The 16,937-nt window shown below is 30.3% G+C and overlaps 1 pseudogene; it reads right to left on the reverse strand.

Moving 5' to 3' along the window:
* LOC104783844 lies at positions 12,182-13,770 on the reverse strand (annotated as a pseudogene).

Genomic DNA, 16,937 nt, shown 5'->3' on the forward strand with positions numbered 1-16,937 from the left:
GTGAGAGCGACTCGACGAGGGTTGGTGAAAGGACGAAGAAATTCTGAGATGAATCGAGATGGTGGTGTTCCTCATCGACCTCATCTGGTCGACGAATCAAGTGATGATGAAGATGAAGAATCCTCAAAGGATGAATCGGCACAAGAAATTGGTGATGAAGAAACAGAACTTTCTGGTAAGGATACAGGTAAAGAAATCACTTCGGACACTGAAGAGTTTGAGGAAATCTCTGTGCAAGAACAACTTGAGCGTCACACAGTAAAACAGAGGAAGATGAAGCAAGGGTCTAATTCTAAGACAAAGCGATCAAAATCTACAGAATCAAGTGGCAAGAGTGTTCGTGCAAAAGGAAATTTTTGGTCTTATTTGTTTGTGTCGAAAGCTGCTCAAACAAGGTACTCACAATTCTATTCAAGGAAGTTTACAGAAGAAAGACAACTGGATTTTTCTCAATCTGATGAATTAGGGATTATTAGTAAGATTGTGGATCTTGGGTTACATAATTCGGTACAAGATCGTTCTGTGTATGTCAAAGAGGTGATTTGTGAGTTTTATGCCAATTTGCCGAATAAGAAAGCTAAGGATGGTGTTCAGGTGTTTGTTAGAGGTCATTGGTATGAATTTTCTCCTAGGATTATTAATGAGGCGCTTAATCTTGAAACGTTGACAAGAGCTGAGTTAGAAGCAGATGCAGCTGTTGATCAGCTAAGTTAGGATGAACTCGCAGCAGTTCTGAGTGGCAAAGATAAGTTGCCTTGGTCGAGGTTGATGGTTAGGGATCTTCCTGGAGAAGTTGCAGCTCTCTTGATGTTGGCGGGTTACAATTGGGTTCCGTCGGTACATAGGAATCATCTTTCAGTCAAACGTGCTCAAGTCGTGTATAAGCTGGTTCAGGGTATCCAGTTTGATCTAGGACGACTGATTTATGATCAAGTTATGGAGCTGAATTGGACTGATCCTTCTCGGTGTGGGATTTTCCCTAGAACAATTTTTGAGACTCTTAAGTTTCAAGAAGGTCCACTTGAGTGGTCAGATGCAGAGGAAGAAGTAGCTGTTGAATTTTACACTAAAGATGTTATAACTGGGCGTGCTTATACGGTTAAGCACAACTTGCTTCGTGTGAATGAAGACCATGCGCCAGTTCGAAGACAAATCGATGAGGGAACTTCTTCAATATATGAGGTAATTCAGTTGGGTAGCATTCGAGTGCCACAGATTGTTCAAGTAAATGAGGAGATGTCGTATGAAGCATTGGTTGATACAACACAAGCTCTGCAAAGACTTACATAAGTAGTACAGAGGCTCATACAGAATCATCCACTATCCAAGATGATTTGAGATGTTCTTTTAACTATTGTTTTCTCAAGCAGGGGTAGAAGGAGTGGTCTGAGATTCTGGGGGAGTGTTTTTTGTTTTTGTGTTTTGAATCTGGTCTGAGATTCTGGCGGAGTTTTGGGTTAAAACTTTCGACTTTCAGCGATCATTTTGGTTCATTGTGTTTGATTGTTTAACTATGGTTCGGTGATCATTTTGGTTTATGTTTTTGAACGGTTGACTATGGTTTAAAGTTATTTGTTTTAAGTCTAAACCAACAACAAAATCCTTATGCTTGAGAAGCACAAAGTTAAAAAGGGGGAGATTGAAAATGCAACATTTGAATAAGAGGATGAACTACTTCAGAAGGACTCAACACTAGTACAAGAACAGAGTATCGAGTTATTTATGTCGGTAATTATAAAGCTAGAAGATTAATACAGGATTAGAAGGCCCAAGAAGCTTCTAGAAGATTAAAGAGCTTCATGTTTACGATAGGAATGTAAACATGAAGAAAGTGGGAAATTTCCTAATTGTTAAAGAAAAAGGAAATTGTCCAATTCCTATTAGGATTAGAATAGGTAGTTTGCCATTGTGTGGCATAGGCCTAGTTCTATAAATAGGGTGCGAAGGCTGATTGTAAGTCTTAGCACAAACAAGAGAAAGTTAACCTAGCTACTAAGTTTTAGTCTGTAAGAAAAGAGAAGAACTAAGAACTTAGAAAGAGTTGGAGGTTTATTTAAGAGAGTTTTCAGAAAATATAAAATTGTTTAGAACAAACTTGTAAACATATTTTCTATCAATCAAAAAAAAGTTTAAAGAAATCATTGTTTCATTGTTCAGATCATAAGTTCTCACACTTTCAGTAAATAAGAGTCTAAATTTCTCAATGGCTTAATAAGAGTCATATATGATTATGAATACTAATTTATGAAAATTGATGCAGATATCTAGAACATTTTGCAATCCCTTCAACTGTTCTCAAGTCATTATTAACCATCCATTTCAAAGGTTTGAGGAATTAAAAACTGTGTAAGCATTTTAAAGAATAAACAAAGTTTTTTTTTTGGCAGAAACTATAAACTATACGTGTGGTATTACTATGTTTCTAATTGATTTATTTTTTTAAGTCGTGTTGTCTCACAGCCATGTTGATAACTAGGTCTGCATCACTACTCCTAGATCGTTCAGTTGATGAGCTATGTCCAAGTATACAAAATCTTCTTCTTATAATAGTTTAGTGTCATTTTTCTTATAATTAAGTGAGAAATAATCAGATTAATACACAAGTGATACGCTAAATCTAACCTTTTTAACTACAGATGCAAGACCCAAATCGATAATGTTGAGGCAGCACGTAAGCAAGAAGCATTGGACTAAAGCATTGTAGGATGAGAATACAAGTGAGAAGGATATTATAAATGAGAATCACCAAGAATAGAAAAAAAGATAATTTCTACTCATAAATTTGCCGTTTCTTTTGTTATTTAAGTTGCTCTTGATAATTTCTTTTGTTTTGTATCAGTTTTATTTATCTTTTGTTGTTTTAATTTATGTATCCTTTTTATGCTAAGTAACTCTCGGTTTAAGGAGTGAAAGTTCTATGGTATTTTGCTCTACGTTTTATATGTTTTCACCAAAACTAAGATAGAATACTTGGATTATTAAATGAGCCAATTGATGGAATATCCTCCTAAGTTAATTCTATACAAAAAAAAAAAAAAAAAAATTAAAATAATAATAACAAAGGCACCTGGTGCTTTTGTTGTTGGGAAGGCCGACTCCAACGACACTACTATGGTCTCACTACTTCCCAATATTTGCATCAAGGTTAGACATATGGAATGATTTATTAAAAAAAAATTTCTCTATAATATTATCTTTTATAACTTTAAAAAGTTAAAAACATTATCAAAACGGTTACTTTGTTTGGTAGATTTTAGCTGTTTAAGTTTAAACTTTTATAGTTGTAAAAAAATTATGTTTAGTTATAAAAAATATGATCATTTCTAAAATATGTTTAAAAGTTTTAAGAGATTTAATTATTAAAATCAACGGGTTTCCAAATTAAATAGTAAACATTTATAGTTTTCTAAAAACAGTTAGTCGTGTGTTAAATTTGATTCAAATTATTCCAGTATTTTAGGAAACTATATTAACTATAAATGATACATTATATTTTATGAAATTATATTCAGTATAAATAATAAATTTAAATATTTTAAGAAACTATATTAATGATTAAGTATAAGAGATCTCAATCTTTAACAAATATTCTAATAACTAAAGTTAGAGATTGTTGCCAAAAAAAAATAGTTAGAGATTTATACAATTTTTTCAAAACACGATTACAAATTAAAACATGACATTAAATCTCATTTAAAATGATAACTTAAAATGATGAAAGATGCTAATTAGTTGAAATTAATTAAATATTTCATAAAATATAATATATATATATATATAGCTATACAAAAACGAAAACACTATAATTATATTAAATCATTTATCATCAATTTTGTTATATTTCTAATATATAAAATGTAAAGATTAATGAGAATAAAAAATATGGAAATATGTTCCGAGACTTTCTCATATCATTATCAATCTGAATTTTACCTATAAACCGAGAAATCTGATAATATTAGCGTAATTTAATCATTAATTACAAAAATCATGTATATCTAGAAATATTTTTTTTTTGAATTTGGAAACAAACAATAAATAGATTTTTACAAACAATTAAAATATTGAATGGTGATATCAAATATTTTGTTAAGATTTTTTTTGTTAAAATTGTTGAACACACATCTTCTCCTTATAAATAAAGGCAAATATATGTCAATACTTTTAATTTAACGATGGTAACGTACTCTCTTCCTCTCTATTATCATTTTTTTTTTCCATCATACATTATGCTAATATAAGTTTTAAAGACTGATGTGATTTATTCTTGTGATTTTTATGGTTTTACGAAGTCACTCCCTATGACGTTTGCCTTGGAGTTTGGCTTTATGATTATCCAAGGAGACTTTGTGTTGGCAATGGCAGGTTGTTGATCCGCTTGAATTGTAAGTTATTCATGGTCATTTTACTAATGGTTTCAATGAGTTTTCTACTAGATCTGGAAACTTATGTCGTTGATAATTATTAGGTCATGACTCATGACTATCCTCTTTGCTACTCTCGGGTGGACTGTTCTAAGTTCGGTATAAGTTTCTTTATCCGTGTCACCTCTATTTCTATTAATGTTCAGTCAAATGGATCCATCACTTAACAACGTTTTTGTTATTTCTTTTTGGGCTTTGGTGATTGTAAAATGGTTATAAAGGAGTATGGTAATAATCCTACATAAACTTTTGATGTGAACATAAGAAAAATTTACGTCTAATGTTATTAACATCTTTTTCTTATTTTCAGGATTCTAATGTTAATATATATATATATATATATATATATATATGTATTTGTGATAAATACCTACTTTGGGTTACTTTGTGTTAGTCTGTCCACACATTCATTTTGAATCTGTAATTTTTATGAATGCAACCTTTACAACTTTGAAAAAGTTTTTTTATTACTTCTACATGATCAAATTGAATTACATATACTGTTTTGACTCATTATTTTTTTATTTTTCTTTTATTTTTACCAAACTAATAATATTAGTTTTTAAATATTTTTAACTTCATTTTTTATTTTATCAATATTTATTATAATGGACTTCTACAATTATGGCTCCTAAAGACTTTGGGTTGAATTAAATAAGGCAAGTTTATGTTTTCTGTCAAAATTTATATATTACAGGTCTTCTCACTATTTTTAATAAAATATAAAAAAAATTTAAAAAATTAAAAAAACTAAATACCCTGCACAAAAGTGCGAGTTGATCCATAGGTTTACTTCACAGAAATTAACCCCAAATAATTTTAGTTTTACTAATACATAATTAATTAAAAAATCTAATGTATAGGGAAGATCGGATAAGACGGAAACGGGTAATTTTAAAAAAATAAAAAATATTATATAAACTATTTTTCATAGAAAAAAGAACAAGAAATAAATAAATCAAGATGGGATTATAAAATTACGATAGTTAAATTAAATTTCATGTGAATCTAAAATTTATGGTGAAGCGATATTATTTCAAACATTTAGAAATTTTGATGAAGGCAAACCAAGATAAGTTTATGTTATAAATGCTATACCAAATAATTATATTTACAAATAAAATTTTATGTGGGTGCGAATTTTTTACCTACTTCCTTATTTGCTGGACTAAAATATACAATCTCAAATTGATAAAATATTATTAAACTACAGTTATAAGATAAAAAACAGGGTATACTGTATATGGGATGGGACGGATTCCTAAAACAGACATAAACATATATATTATCTTTCTCTTACTATTTTTTAATTTACTTATATCTAATCATCTTTTTTTCTAAACCAAACTGAAAATAAATTAGTACAAAGTTGGATTATGAATGTTAATAATATTTTTAACATTCATAATTACAAATGTAACTCCGCATAGTCAAAACCTAATTGCAAATTTAGTTTTTTTAAAATTAACCCTCCACGTATGTGCGGGTCCAATCCCTAGTTTATTTCTAATTTTGCTAACATGTCAATATTCACAATTCTAAGAAAGTATTGTCCTTGTTTAATGTGTCGTTTGATACTCTTTAAGTATTAATTTCGTGATTAAATACTATTTTCTTTGGCTAAATTAAAAATGTTTTTTTTTCTAAATTATATTTAGTTGATGACTAGAATAGATTCTTTAGATTATTTTATTTACAATATTTTGGTAGAGCAAACAAGGCAGAATCTTACACATTAAATTATTCAAAAGAATATCGTTAAGAATTCAATGTCCTTCCTGTGCTTATTGATTCATCGTTTGCAAGTTCACTGCAATTCATTCTTTGGCACGTCTTTCAAGTCACAATTCACTATGGCAAGATCACACAGTTAGAAATCGAATTTCTTCTCTCAAGAAACCAGAATAACCGTTCATGTTGCAATTAATACGTGAATTGCAGTGAAGTGTCTGATCTTGCCATGTCATGGAGGATGGGTTAAGTCTTCTTAAGAAGTTGTACTGTGTTTTCATCTTTCTTAGGTCTTCTGTACTTATGTTTGTTTTCATGAGTTTGTTAAATTAGGTCTTTTAATTGTACTTATTTACATTAAGATGTCGTAGATGTAAACAAGGTTTTTCCCTAATATATTTTACATTCATTCCAAAAAAAGCAAAGTAAATTGCACTATATTATAAATTGAAATCATAATAGACAACTCACTGTAATTTAGATGGATTTTTGGTTTCTAAAGACAACTCACAATTGATACCTTCTTTGTTTTACACTGTAGTTATTTTTTGGAAGCTGAAAAGGAATAGTTTTGGAAGAAAAAAATGGGATTTATGTTAAGTCAAAATCTCTGTATGCATAAGAGAAAGAAGATGAAGGTGTGAATATTAGTACAGACGTGGTGGAGAACAGAGGATCATAAACATGATTACCTGAGTGGAACACTTAACGTTGAGTACTTCATTAAAAAGATAAATTTTTGTTCTCTTTTGTCATTTAGAAAATGGCGTTGAGTCAAAATGATTCCATGTATGTACAGTTTTGTCATTTAAAATTTTTAGATGAAGGTGAAAGTTTGTTTATGATTTATTTTGTCATTTATATAACAAAGCTTCAAAAATTAATAACATCACTGCATCCTAGCCCAAGGTTTATATTTGAAATTTTAGTATATATATATATAAGTTTGTCACCAACTAACTTATCCACATTTTTTAAAGTCCGTTTAACTTGATATATATAGAATGCTATTTCATAGCCAATGCTTATTTTCTGGTATAACTTGTTCTATATATAAATTTTTGTTAGAAAATAACTTATCGATAAATTATATAGACAACTTATCGTTGTTATATCAAAGACTTAATTTTTTTATAAGTAATGAAACTGGTTGGACAATTGCTTTGTCATCTAGATGTTGAAATCTCTAAAAATGGATCATGGAATTAGAAATATACCAATGAAATTTTCAATCTAAAAATATGAGTATAAGTAAAATTACTAAAATGAGCAAATACAAAATACTAATTCTAAAAACATTTAAAATTTTAACTAATCATACTTACATCAAACAAAATGAGCTTAAAATTTATCCTGCGGTGTAGCGCGGATATTTATCTAGTTATGAAGTAATTAGTTAACGTTTAATTATGCGGTTAGCATCACTCGATTATCTCAGAACTAAACAAAGAATAGTCCAATCAAGTCCGAAATAAACAAGCTCGATCAGTACGACCGCTAGAAGGAACCCCCAACAATCTACGAAGAAGAATCGAATCTATGGGAATATGAAACAAATCGGAGAAAAGACCAAAAGCCAAAGAAAAAAAAGACATAGGGGTGTATTGAAACAATGATTTTGGAAGATTTTATGGGATTTAGGAAATTTGGAATTTTGATAGATTTTAGGGAAGTTGATATGATTTATGGTAAAATTCTTTCAAATCCCACCGAAAACCATGAGATTTGGATTTCTGTATTTTTAACTAAACAAATCTTCTCAAATCCTCCAGAATCCCTAAAAGTTATTAAAATCCAAATTCACAAACTGTTTTGAATAACAGTGGATTTTAAAGTAGATTTTTAAATCATCAGTTCAATAACAGTGAATTTCATGAGACTTTTTAAAATTCATGATTGAATAACATAAAATTTGTAACTTTTACAGAAATCACCTAAAATGTCAAGTTGAATACACCCCCTTAGCTAAGATCGACTCTTTTAATATAAGTAGTGAGTTTGACGGCCAAGCTAGGTAGGACAAAAAAATTCTCAAGATACTAAGCTCAATATTTGCAAAACCCTAACTTGAATCCAAAGCTAGTTAGAAACTCTTTGTAATTTCATTGAGTTTGCTTGAGATTAATAAAGAAAATTGTTTATTTTTTTTAATTCTTCCCTTGTTCATCATACTTTTTTGGTTTAGAATTGTGCGAATCACAACCACGTTCACACAATAAATATTTTTACATAACGATAAACCAATAATAAATCCATTGAATTCAATTTTTTTTTACAGATATTTTCTCAAATTTCACGATTTCTCAACACTAGTTAACACAAATTATATTAAAAGGTTTCTTTAAAACAAAGTAAAATCTCTATAATATTAAAAAAATAACATAAAACATCAATCTATAAGGAAATGATAGTATACTTTTTGTATACAGTTTGAGAATAGGGAGTTGTTGTAGACCTTATCCCTAAGTAAACAAGTGCAAGTATTGCTCAATCAAAAAACCAATTTTGTATATAAATAAAGCTATTGCTCACTATAAGAAAATAACCCTTGAACAAGATAGTAAACCACGCTGTACTAGGAAAATATTTAAGTAAATTTGGATTTGTTTGTTACAAAATAATAGTAGAAAATTTATTTATTCTACACATTTTAAAATTTTATATTTGATTTACTTAAATTCTATCCCGATTTCGACCCGTAGTCAGCACTACTATTTTGGTTTGGGAGCAATATCAAGTTCACAAATTATACATTTGGTAAAATCTATAAAAAAAACCTAACCAAACATCTATTGACCTGTGATCTTATTACAAATTGTTGTGATCGTGTTTCAAAATCTTAATATACCAAATTTACAAATTGTAGTTATTGTTATAACATATTAGTATATATTAACTTTATATGTGAAAATTACCGTTAGATTATGTATATGTATATTGTCAACATTATACACTTAGTATTGTTTATATAGTGAATATTGTGTATAAAATTTTTTATTTTAGCCAATTAAAAATTTGTTATTGTTTCCTAAGATTTCTAAAATAATAAATAGAATTTTTTCAATAATTTCATTAAATAACTTTGAAAATATTTTTTTATTATTTCGTAAACAAATATAAACTTTTATATTGTTAGTTATTAGATTAATTAAAATACAATAGCATTTTTCGTAACATGCCCCATCAAAGCTGGTTAAAGTTCTAACAAGATTACTTAAATAAGTATATAAATGTTTTTTTATATAAGCAATGTTGTATCTTAGTTTTGAAATATATCTGTCATCATTAAACGATTTAGATCTGTAAATATTTAATCTTAGTTTTATAAATAAAATTAAGTTTTATAATTGTTCTATATAGTTTTTTTCTTGTTTTCTAAGATTTCTGAAACAATAAATATAATATGTTAAATAAATTTATAAAATAATTTTGAAAAAATAAATATTTTATTTTGTAAACCAATATAAGTTTTTCTTTTGTTAATAGAACAATATTCGTATGTATGTAAACGAAATACAATTCTCTTAACGTATTGCTTTGTCTAATTGTCATACACAGCTACACTATAAATAGATTTAATATATATTTTCTGAAGTTAATTACTTTTGAGATAACCTCCACCAATATATTTTTAACCATGTATGAAACATCCACGAGAACCTATGCGATGCCAATATTTCCGACGGTCACAACAACACAAATTTTAATCCACGTAAGGTAGATCTTTAATTTTTTATATACATTAAACGACACTCTATGTAAGTATTTCTCGTAGTTTTCAAATAATAACTAATAAGATTTCCTATAGAATATAACAATAAACATCAATATAATGAATTACTGATTAAATAGGAACAATGCCCATAAGTAACTTTGAAAGAAAGAAAAAAATCCTAAATGTTTGATTTTCTTTTCTAAGCCCTAAAACAAATAAAAAAAAACTGTATATATATATATATGTATATATATATATATATAAGACATCATATGTATATGTAGAAGACATCTTTATCACTTATCAGTATAGCTAAAATGTCTGAATCCATGCTTTATGAGATCCAAGCACGGAAATATTTGGTTCAATTGTGTGCGCATGTTATTCAACAGAGAAATTTACTAAATTCACCATTCCGTTGGTTTATTTTGCAGTATATGTATGAAACTTGTAAAAATGATTGATTAATCAAAAAAAGAAAATCAAACATTTTTTAGGATTTTTACATCATGGGTCATGGCGGATCTCATGGTAATTGGTAAATCGTGTGTTATATATAATCTTTTTTTTTTTTTTGAACAAAGGTGTTATATATAATCAAGGCTGTTTTAGTTCCGCCATGATGCGCAGTCTATCGTATACCACTGTCCAAACCATACACAAGTGAAGCCACTGACCATTCTTATTCGCACGTGGAGCGCATAACATGTTGGACCACACATGTGTGTGCTCTCAGATTATCTACTTCTTGTTAATAAAATTAAAAATTCATAATCGGGGAAAAGGATACGTCCAACTGAATAGTATGGTTTATGCATTTTTGTACTATTATGTAACTAAATTCACGCTTTGGTATAAATGTTTCTCTTTTCTTCAAATTATGTCACTGTTTTACTTGTGCAAATATTGGATGATATATTCTTATGGAAAATATAATTACGTTTAGAAATAATTACTTATATTAAGAAATATGGTTTTACGAACCTAACGTATACGACAAGAACAAAATGTTAAATTCACAACAAGTAACAACAACAAAAAACAAATATTTAAACAGAAAATGTAGATATGAATTATGGTACGTCGCTTGGTTGCTGTATTGAAACAAGTGATGGGCATTTCTCTGCTGTCTCATCTCAATCCACGACAAAGTTTGTTGGGTTGTCAAGGGAGAAATATACAAATCTTTTTTTTTATCAATTTGTTATTATTATTACTTTTTAACATTTTTTTGTATGTCAATATTAACTTTTTACGTTTTAATTAGTTGCCAAAATGCAGTTCAAGTTAGACTTTTATTTGTACTTATTCATAAAAGAGTTGGATTTTTAATGTAATCAAATTAACATCTTGTCTACTACTGTCACTCTTGATTTTTGTAAACTATTTATACATTTTACAAGCTAATAACAATATTTTTCCAAATTATTTCTTGAATACTACTATTTCTCCCACCAATAGAACGATTGTCATAATTTGTATTTCTTATGTTAATATTTTTTGGGGGTTTTTCTAAAAGTCTACAAAAACAACAATTCAACATATTAGGGTTTCGATGAAACGCTCTAAAAAGTGAATAAAGTATCGCTAGATAATGCCAAAAGTTTATCTTCCACCAAAACAAAATCCAGACCAGACCCACCTGCCAAAAATCCGGTGGTTTTGGACCGCCGTAGCAAGAAGAACAAGCCGGAAAGAGAGAGTCTCAGACTCTCAGTCAACGAAGAGTTAAAAGAGGTAACTTTATGAAGTCAGAATAAAGTTTTGAACTTTCTTGGAATTGGGACTTGGTGATGATTGCATATAACATGTAAAAATCTATGGATTGGTGGTTAGTTGTTATGTTGATGTATTGAAGAGCCGAAGAGCCGTCGTGCTCTGTGTTTTAACTTAGTCTAAGCATACTCAATTTGCGTTCCATTACCTGAGAGCTGTGATATGCATATAGCTATATTGGTCAATCTGCATTGTAGCTGTGTTATTCTCGTTTACATGTTGTCATCTTTTAATTTAGAACTTACTTAGGTTGTGGTCAGTATTAATCTTGTATACTTTATTATTCTTCTACAGAATTAGTTTGTGAGATATTGTCATATTACCAACCAGTAGATGCAACCTCTATTTCTTACTTGTTAACCATGGAATCTATACGTTATGACATTATGTGATTGAGAGATAGTGACTTCCGTCACTATCTAGAGTGGTTCTATTGGTCAATGTTAGCTTAAACTAGAGTGATTGTGAAACCTCTAGAGAAATGAAATGTGTTTTGTTTATTCATGGCCTCCATGGCTTTTCAGTCAGTTATTATCCAAATACATTTTGGCATCACTTGTAGAATTTTTAGGATATGATACTTTCTCCTAGAAACAACTTGGAATTACTGAAAAAGGAATCTTGATTCTTTGGGTGTTTTAGTAGAGAAAACATTCTTCACAGAGTCCTCATGAAGTGTACAAACTCCTCTAGCGAGTTATGTGAAGAATCTCCACTTTTAACAGAGGCTCTAAGCTGCTCTTTCAAACTGACAGCTCTCTTCCTCATCTCCTCTCCTTCTTCTTCCACCATTAACCTCTTCACAGCTCTCTCGACCAGTCCTTTGTCCAGTTCACCCTCCACTTGTATCCCAATTTTCCAAACACACTCCAAGTACCTCGCGTTCGCCTTTTGATCACCCGAAAATGGCCAGCAGATCATGGGAACTCCTTTGCCGAGGCTTTCTAGCGTTGAGTTCCATCCACAATGGCTCCAAACCCTCCTACCGCAGGATGAGAAAGTACTTCCTTCTGCGGAGCCCATTTAACAATGTAACCTCGACCCATAATTATATCACTAAACTCCTTAGGCAAGTACTCTATCCATTCCGAACCACGTACTGACCCAGGCCGAATCACCCACAAGAACTGTTGGTTGCTACTATCCAACCCCAAAGCAGTTTCCATCACCTCTTTGATTTCCATCAAAGCTACGCTTCCCATGCTTACAAATATCACAGATTTTTTTTTTTGTTTGTTCAACCATTCGATACAGCTCTTGTTCTCTTCAAGTAGACTCGTAGAAGCTGAGGCTACCATGTGAAGAGGGCCTATAGGATACACTGGAATTTTAAGCTGTTGATGCAGCAAAGAAAGAGATGAGTGCTCTAGACAGCTCGCTGTGTTGATTATCACCGAGGATGCTGTCCGTTTGTCAACTGTATTCCTGTACAGCTCCATTGTGCTTTCTGTTGATGACCAACGTGAAACCGGAAAGTCTTTGTATCTCAGGGGATGAAACTCTGGCACTAGCTCGTTTTCTTTTCCTTTAGGTTCTGCCAAAAAGGTCAAGAACCATGCTGTTATACGGATTATAGACACTAGCGAAAAATGGGAACAGAGAATTCAAAAGTACCATCCAAGGGAGCCAGGACATTGTTTGCATAGAGTTTGTCGAATACAGAGCGGCAAACAAAAGCTGTGGCACTGGTTGTGCTGAGAATAACGTTTGGAAGCTTAAACTCTTTGGCTGCAGCTTCAGCAAAGTACATGAACTCATCGTAGATGACGCATGAGATCTCTTTACTTTGTTGCAGCAGCAACTGACTCAAGCATTCCTTGAAGCTTACCTGACACTCTCTGTTGAGCTTAAGCAGAAAATGCACTGGTCCGAGATCCGTCAAAGCAGACTCCTGTAAGCTTTCTGGGATAGTGACAAACTGAAAATCAGTGAAGTCATCTGAAGGGATAAAGTGACTGAACTTGGTTTGAACAACTGTGATTGAGAAGCCCTTAGAGTGAAGGGTCTTCGCAAGTTGTATCATTGGAGATATATGTCCTTGAGCTGGAACTGGAACCAGGAGTAGTCGTCTCCTCGCTTGCTTCTCTTCCATTTCGGAAACCTGCAAGAACAACTAAGAGGTACTTCTCTCAGCTCCGTGCTTTGCTAGTTTTAATTACTCTGGTCATCAGCTTCTATGAATGTCATGTGCTTTATACAAAGAAGTATCTCAGACTTGTGGACGTTAATTCTCACATGTGAAGCTTGTGGTAGATGGTGTATGCTATTATGATGAGTGATAACACTGTAATCAGAGACAAGAGAAAGATCCTTCTCTCTTGTATCATTTAATAAGAGGTCCCAAACATAAATAGTAGACGTACTTTGTAAACTAGTATTTGATTTTTAAAATTTGTTTGCTTACAGAGTAAACCACGTACTCTGTAAATTTTGCAGATAAAGTTTGATTTATGCAAGTTCAATTATCTCTAATAACACATGAAGTTCTTGTGAACCTCTAGAGAAATGAAATATGTTTTGCTCATTCGGTCCATTTGTCAACTGTATTCATGTGCAGCTCCATTATGCTTTCTAACAACGTGAAACCGGAAAATCTTTTGTATCTCAGGGGATGAAACTTTGGCACTAGCTCGTTTACTTTTCCTCTGGGTTCTGCGAAAAGGTCAAGAACATTGTTTGCATACAAAAGCAAATATAATTTTTTTGTCACTTCACCTTCCTCCACATCAACATCCACTTAATCCATTCTTTTTTTTGCATAAAAAAATACTAATTTTAATATTCATTCATTGCATATTTATTACTTATAATTAATAATAGTAAAAAATAAATTAAAACAAATTAACAAAAATTAATTAAATTTTTAATTAGTATAAAAAATTATATATTTTTTTAGTAAATAATAAAATAATAATTATCTAAAAATGAATTAAGTAAAATAAATGAAAATTTTAAAATAGTAAAAATAATACTATAAATATGTTTTAGTAATAATGTTATTATTAATATTATAACCAAAAAATGATTATATCCAAAATTTAGAATGGGTTAATGAGTTTTAGAATGTAAGTAAGATTTTAATGCATGTTGGAGTAAAAAAAAAAGTTATGTAATTGTATATATAAAAATCTAAACATGAAAATAAAATTGAACTGAAACATTCATTTCTAAGAAACATATACCATATAGATTTACTATTAAATTTTAGTTATAAGAAAGAAAAGATTAATTACTTAACTTAACTTAACTTAAAAGTTTTGATCAAAAACAAAGACATTGTAAGGGGTACATTTTTTTTTGGAAAAACTATGAAAAAGAATTTTGAAAAAATAATCTATCTCAAAAAACAAAATCAATGGTCAGGAAATATAGAAAAATGGTATGTAAGCCGTTATAAAAAGTGGCATGTGCTTTGTGTAGCATATCTCATAACGTATATTATCAACTAGAGCTACAATTTTATAACATGATATAAAACATATATAACAAATATAACATATATATATATATATAATCAAATGCTTTTAACCCAAAACATTGGCAACAACATATTTAAATTACACTATATTTTTTTTTAGAAGACGAAGCTGAGGTTGCATCACAAAATTAACATCTGCAAATAACATATGAGATTTTAGGAAAGTATGTAACTTGGATTAGTGAATAAATATTTATTGTGGGGTTTAAACGTTTCATCATTTAAGTATTCTTGACTTAGCCGAAAATTCTATTATGGCAAATGATGCATTTGGACAACCTCATTGTAGCGACATAGCAGTAAAACTGTTCATGAAACTTTATATATTCGCATTTAATGTAGGATATCAATATGTTTAAATGGTCTCTATAATTAGGTCAACGATCGACATTAACGTTAGAACTTTTTAAATTATGTTTTCATGGGATATGAATATGGAATGAACTCTTTTAAAGATAAAAGGTCAGAAGATTGTCGACAATATTATTGCGACACTAGACAATATATGTTATATATAGATTAGTAAAATGCCTACGTTACTTATATAGATTTATCTTTTAATCTTCAAATTATATTCATATTCAATGATTTTCTTATTGATAAAAATTTTAACTAAAATCCCATGTAAAATCGCAAATAGATATAACAAAGAAATATTATCTTCAAAAAATATATATGTTGTATATCACTGAGTAAAGTATGTTTAGTATTTATATAGATTTATACTCAAAAGTTGGAAAAACGAGCTATTTTCCCCAAGAACTATCATCTAGCTAGATGGAACCGGAACTATGACCTTGATCTATATGTCTCCGTAAAACAAAGTTTGAAATCTATTTCTACTCAAATCAAAAGTTCTATATCTAAATCTCCTCAAATTAATAATTCAATATCTATTTATCCACATAAATGAGTTCCATCGGGTTTGATATTTATTTAACCGAATATTAACAATTTTAAACCAAAAAAAAACCAGATTTTGATCCGGTTAGAGCACAAACCCAATTAAAACCCAGATTTAGAAGTTTAGAACACAATCCCCGTTTTTTTTGGGCAAATCAACACAATCCCCGTAGTTCATCATATCATTCTTTACTTCGTCGGTGGAATGATCCGACGACCTGGATCCATTAACGGGTCAGAGCAAGAAGAAGTAATGGGAGTCGTCGACTTTAACGGTGGGCTCGTCTTTGGTCAACGGTCATTGTATCTCATCATCGACTTTAACTACTCTCTCTCTCTCCTTCGTTGTTTTCGATTTACTTTATAGTGGCTTGGGTGTTATTGATTTTTTACTTTTAATGTGTGGTCTCTTGAGTTACTCTCCGTTCTATAAGTAAGTGTGATCTGGGTTTTGCTACAGTTTTGATTTTATTGTTCTTCTTGTTGTTTAGAGAATGATGAAACTTTGGGTTTTTATGTCATTTCTGGAGCGGATTATACAAGTTTTGTAATCTGAGATTTAGGAAAAATTAAAAATAGTTTGTTTTCTGTATGAATTTGCTGGATTAGGAGGAGGAAGACGAGGAAGATGAGGAAGACGAGGAAGACGAAGGGGAATGAAGAAGAATTTTTGATTTTGATTTAGGAAGAAATAGATTTCGATTTATTTTGGGTTATTATTGGTTTAGATGGTTTGGTTTTGGAGTTAAAGCTTAAACCAATGTAATCCAGTTATATGGAGATTTAGATTTCGAACTTTTCATTTGGGGAGAAATAGATTTCAAACTTTGTTTTCGTAGATATATAGATCGAGGTCATAGTTCCAAGTCCATCTAGTTAGATATGATAGTTCTCGGGGGGGGGGGGGGGA

Source organism: Camelina sativa, chromosome 4 (genome assembly GCF_000633955.1).
Source record: "Camelina sativa cultivar DH55 chromosome 4, Cs, whole genome shotgun sequence".
Lineage (NCBI taxonomy): Eukaryota > Viridiplantae > Streptophyta > Magnoliopsida > Brassicales > Brassicaceae > Camelina > Camelina sativa.